Genomic DNA, 7,147 nt, shown 5'->3' with positions numbered 1-7,147 from the left:
GGGTTATGTTAAGGTTAGTTTAGGGTTATGTTCAGGTTAGTTTAGGGTTATGTTCAGGTTAGTTTAGGGTTATGTTAAGGTTAGTTTAGGGTTATGTTCAGGTTAGTTTAGGGTTATGTTCAGGTTAGTTTAGGGTTATGTTAAGGTTAGTTTAGGGTTATGTTCAGGTTAGTTTAGGGTTATGTTCAGGTTAGTTTAGGGTTATGTTCGGGTTAGTTTAGGGCTACATTAAGGTTAGTTTAGGGTTATGTTAAGGTTAGTTTAGGGTTATGTTCAGGTTAGTTTAGGGTTATGTTAAGGTTAGTTTAGGGCTACGTTAAGGTTAGTTTAGGGTTATGTTAAGGTTAGTTTAGGGTTATGTTCAGGTTAGTTTAGGGTTACGTTAAGGTTAGTTTAGGGTTACATTAAGGTTAGTTTAGGGTAATGTTAAGGTTAGTTTAGGTTTATGTTAAGGTTAGTTTAGGGTTACATTAAGGTTAGTTTAGGGTTATGTTAAGGTTAGTTTAGGGTTATGTTAAGGTTAGTTTAGGGTTACATTAAGGTTAATTTTAGGGTTACGTTAAGGTTAGTTTAGGGTTATGTTAAGGTTAGTTTAGGGTTATGTTAAGGTTAGTTTAGGGTTATGTTAAGGTTAGTTTATGGTTATGTTAAGGTTAGTTTAGGGTTAAGTTAAGGTTAGTTTATGGTTATGTTAAGGTTAGTTTAGGGTTATGTTAAGGTTAGTTTAGGGTTATGTTAAGGTTAGTTTAGGGTTATGTTCGGGTCCGTTTAGGGTTATGTTAAGGTTAGTTTAGGGTTATGTTAAGGTTAGTTTATGGTTATGTTAAGGTTAGTTTAGGGTTATGTTTGGGTTAGTTTAGGGTTATGTTAAGGTTAGTTTATGGTTATGTTAAGGTTAGTTTATGGTTACGTTAAGGTTAGTTTATGGTTATGTTAAGGTTAGTTTAGGGTTACGTTAAGGTTAGTTTGGGGTTATGTTAAGGTTAGTTTAGGGTCGTTAAACTGCTGAACCGCAGGGATACGTTGTTTTTTCATCACAGTCCAGGTTAGACTGACCGTAACGCTCCTTACTGGTCTGATGACGAATACAGTTAATCAGCTACAATACATTCAATATTCACATTTTGGGCAAAATCTTTGGGCAAAATACTGAACCCTAAATTGCTCCTGATGTTTCATCAGCGTATGAATGTGTGTGAATGGGTGAATGGGTGTAAAAAGCCTTTTGAGTGGTCAGAAGACTAGAGAGTACAGTCCATTTACTATTTACACTACATGGTCTCACACCAGACCAGCTCTCACATCCTGCAGTTCAGACATTACGCTCCGAGCTGCTGAACAGCTGAGAGGATCAAAGAGGAAAAACCATCTGTTTAGTCTGACTTTATGTAGTGTTTCATCATTTTATAGTTTTATTATTATATATAGCTTTTATATCATTATTTATTTCATTCCGTTTTGTTTTATCAAGATTTTAATGTTTCACTACACTGCTCATCTGTCAGTGTTGTCTTATTCAATTAACTTCTTGCTTTTTAATTATTTTGGTGTGAATGAGTCTCTAAATCCATTTTAACATCCTGTGTTTTTGCATTAAATACATTCGATTCAGTGCAGTATCAGACTGAAGCGTCAGTGTCACCGTTTGCCTCGTCTAGGCGGGAAAAGTACATGCGTGTAAACTCAGCGCCAGCAGCTCCATCTAGAGGCCGCAGCCATTATGACCTGTAGAGGCTCAGATGGCTGTTTGCTTCCTGCTTCCAACCACAAGTATCACGTTTTTTTTTTTTTGAAAAACCGTAACTACAGTTGTTGTGGTGTTTCCATCATCCTCCCTTAAACCCAACCAGACCTGAACCACATCATTAAACATCATTATTGATTAACAGTGATGCATGACGGTTTAATAAAACACAGACAGATGATGTCGTCCTGCTGATTACCGCTGATAGAGACGCCAGATTAGAAAACGCTGCTATGTGTCGTTCTGGAGTCACATGATCAAACCACAGATCTGGAGGTTAACATGGAGGACATGTTAGAAGAGAAAGTATCGGCTTCATTTAAATAACCTGGTGGATTATTTAGAGAATTCAGAGTTTAATGAGCTGAAACATGAAATAAACCACCAGTACTACAGTCCTTGAAGGCAGCAGACAGAAGACTAATGAAGGACTGAAATAGAGCCGAGCTGGCACACAAACACACACACACACACACACACAAACACACACACACATGCGCACGCAGCCACTGCAGCAGTCCACCTACTTGCTCACGCAGCACATTTTTAACTACAGCACTGGTGCACAGAGCCAAATAAAATCCATAACAGCTAAAATCTATACAGCATAAAAGAACATCTCCTCACACACACACACACACACACACACACACACACACACACACACACTGCATCAAATACCTGTGGCAGGTTGTGAGGCTCCTTGAAAAGCTTATAGTTGATGAAGATGAAGGAGACGTCAGTCAGCAGGTCTCATATAAGACTTTCCAACATGTTCAGGTTTAAAGTCAAGTCTGACCTGCAGGGATCAATACTGAGCCCACAAACTCTTCAGTTCATGTTCAAACACTAACATGTATTCATACTGAAATACATCTATATTCAACCAAAACACAAGATGAAAGCTTCCTGCTGCATTTCTATGACTCGTTCCTGTAGATACACTGTAGTACGTTCTATAGAGAGCTACACATCTGACTGTATTTACACTATATACACATTTATACACTATCAACCATTAAACTACATAAACACAATATACACATTTATACACTATCAACCATTAAACTACATATAAACACAATATACACATTTATACACTATCAACCATTAAACTACATAAACACAATATACACATTTATACACTATCAACCATTAAACTACATAAACACAATATACACATTTATACACTATCACCCATTAAACTACATATAAACACAATATACACATTTATACACTATCAACCATTAAACTACATATAAACACAATATACACATTTATATACTATCAACCATTAAAACTACATATAAACACAATATACACATTTATACACTATCAACTATTAAACTACATAAACACAATATACACATTTATACACTATCAACCATTAAACTACATATAAACACAATATACACATTTATACACTATCAACCATTAAACTACATAAACACAATATACACATTTATACACTATCACCCATTAAACTACATATAAACACAATATACACATTTATACACTATCAACCATTAAACTACATATAAACACAATATACACATTTATACACTATCAACCATTAAACTACATATAAACACAATATACACATTTATACACTATCAACCATTAAACTACATAAACACAATATACACATTTATACACTATCACCCATTAAACTACATATAAACACAATATACACATTTATACACTATCAACCATTAAACTACATATAAACACAATATACACATTTATACACTATCAACCATTAAACTACATAAACACAATATACACATTTATACACTATCAACCATTAAACTACATAAACACAATATACACATTTATACACTATCAACCATTAAACTACATATAAACACAATATACACATTTATACACTATCAACCATTAAACTACATATAAACACAATATACACATTTATACACTATCAACCATTAAACTACATATAAACACAATATACACATTTATACACTATCAACCATTAAACTACATAAACACTATATACACATTTATATACTATCAACCATTAAACTACATAAACACAATATACACATTTATACACTATCAACCATTAAACTACATATAAACACAATATACACATTTATACACTATCAACCATTAAACTACATATAAACACAATATACACATTTATACACTATCAACCATTAAACTACATATAAACACAATATACACATTTATACACTATCAACCATTAAACTACATAAACACTATATACACATTTATACACTATCAACCATTAAACTACATAAACACAATATACACATTTATACACTATCAACCATTAAACTACATAAACACAATATACACATTTATACACTATCAACCATTAAACTACATATAAACACAATATACACATTTATACACTATCAACCATTAAACTACATCAACACAATATACACATTTATACACTATCAACCATTAAACTACATAAACACAATATACACATTTATACACTATCAACCATTAAACTACATAAACACAATATACACATTTATACACTATCAACCATTAAACTACATAAACACTATATACACATTTATACACTATCAACCATTAAACTACATATAAACACAATATACACATTTATACACTATCAACCATTAAACTACATAAACACAATATACACATTTATACACTATCAACCATTAAACTACATATAAACACAATATACACATTTATACACTATCAACCATTAAACTACATATAAACACAATATACACATTTATACACTATCAACCATTAAACTACATATATACACAATATACACATTTATACACTATCAACCATTAAACTACATATAAACACAATATACACATTTATACACTATCAACCATTAAACTACATAAACACAATATACACATTTATACACTATCAACCATTAAACTATATAAACACAATATACACATTTATACACTATCAACCATTAAACTACATAAACACAATATACACATTTATACACTATCAACCATTAAACTACATAAACACAATATACACATTTATACACTATCAACCATTAAACTACATAAACACAATATACACATTTATACACTATCAACCATTAAACTACATAAACACAATATACACATTTATACACTATCAACCATTAAACTACATATAAACACAATATACACATTTATACACTATCAACCATTAAACTACATCAACACAATATACACATTTATACACTATCAACCATTAAACTACATAAACACAATATACACATTTATACACTATCAACCATTAAACTACATAAACACAATATACACATTTATACACTATCAACCATTAAACTACATAAACACTATATACACATTTATACACTATCAACCATTAAACTACATATAAACACAATATACACATTTATACACTATCAACCATTAAACTACATAAACACAATATACACATTTATACACTATCAACCATTAAACTACATAAACACAATATACACATTTATACACTATCAACCATTAAACTACATAAACACAATATACACATTTATACACTATCAACCATTAAACTACATAAACACAATATACACATTTATACACTATCAACCATTAAACTACATAAACACAATATACACATTTATACACTATCAACCATTAAACTACATATAAACACAATATACACATTTATATACTATCAACCATTAAACTACATAAACACAATATACACATTTATACACTATCAACCATTAAACTACATAAACACAATATACACATTTATACACTATCAACCATTAAACTACATAAACACAATATACACATTTATATACTATCAACCATTAAACTACATAAACACAATATACACATTTATACACTATCAACCATTAAACTACATATAAACACAATATACACATTTATACACTATCAACCATTAAACTACATATAAACACAATATACACATTTATACACTATCAACCATTAAACTACATATAAACACAATATACACATTTATACACTATCAACCATTAAACTACATAAACACAATATACACATTTATACACTATCAACCATTAAACTACATAAACACAATATACACATTTATACACTATCAACCATTAAACTACATATAAACACAATATACACATTTATACACTATCAACCATTAAACTACATATAAACACAATATACACATTTATACACTATCAACCATTAAACTACATAAACACAATATACACATTTATACACTATCAACCATTAAACTATATAAACACAATATACACATTTATACACTATCAACCATTAAACTACAGAAACACAATATACACATTTATACACTATCAACCATTAAACTACATAAACACAATATACACATTTATACACTATCAACCATTAAACTACATAAACACAATATACACATTTATACACTATCAACCATTAAACTACATAAACACAATATACACATTTATACACTATCAACCATTAAACTACATATAAACACAATATACACATTTATACACTATCAACCATTAAACTACATAAACACAATATACACATTTATACACTATCAACCATTAAACTACATAAACACAATATACACATTTATACACTATCAACCATTAAACTACATATAAACACAATATACACATTTATACACTATCAACCATTAAACTACAGAAACACAATATACACATTTATACACTATCAACCATTAAACTACATAAACACAATACAACAGTGATGTAATAAAGATCGTCATGTGCTGCCTGTTGTTGTGTTTTTATCTCAGTGTGTCCGATTGACACGTGAGTTGTTGTGTTTGTGTGTTTGTGTGTAGTTCACCATGTTCAACATGTGACTCAGTGTTGAACAGGGAACCAATCAGAAACAAGCTGCAGTGGTTGTTGACTCTCCAGCTGATCTCAGTTACATAAATCTTCTACAGTTTCAGTCTGTTTTAGTTTCTGCAGGATGTAGTTCCTCTGTGGCGGAGGGATACATACATGACCGGACGTCACCGCTGCACATTTATTACTAATTAGTGATTAATTAAATTATGACTCACCTGCCTGAACACAAAGCTCCTCTAACAAGAAAACAACTGCAGTCGGTTATCATATAATACATTTATTATTGATATAAAGTATTTACACTGAGGAACATGGATATTAAACATGATTTTAACGGTAAAGGAGCAATGCTGATAATAATTATTATTATCAGATTTTCATTTTGAACAACTGGACTTATTAGAATATTAATAATAAATGTGAATAAACTGATTAAATTCTGGATTCACTCACTGAAAAAATAGAAAAATTAAACAAGGAGCCAAAATAAGCAGAGAAGATTATTATTACTATTATTATTATTATTATTATTCTTACACCAAACATGCATATTACAACTATATGGCCAAAAGTATGTGGAC

The 7,147-nt window shown here is 30.3% G+C and overlaps 1 protein-coding gene across 1 annotated transcript in view; it reads right to left on the bottom strand.

The window, feature by feature from the left end:
* The window catches only part of LOC121910586 (T-cell immunoglobulin and mucin domain-containing protein 4-like), a 10,226-nt gene extending 7,693 nt beyond the window's left edge, over positions 1-2,533 (bottom strand). Inside the window, exon 1 of the mRNA XM_042431837.1 lies at positions 2,426-2,533. The gene's annotated coding sequence lies outside the window, so the exon portion shown is untranslated. The remainder of the gene's footprint in view (positions 1-2,425) is intronic.
* Positions 2,534-7,147: the final 4,614 nt, after the last annotated feature.

This window comes from Thunnus maccoyii, chromosome 13 (genome assembly GCF_910596095.1).
Source record: "Thunnus maccoyii chromosome 13, fThuMac1.1, whole genome shotgun sequence".
Taxonomy (NCBI): domain Eukaryota; kingdom Metazoa; phylum Chordata; class Actinopteri; order Scombriformes; family Scombridae; genus Thunnus; species Thunnus maccoyii.
Note: the sequence above shows the minus strand (reverse complement) of the source record. Positions and strands in the feature narration are given on the sequence as shown.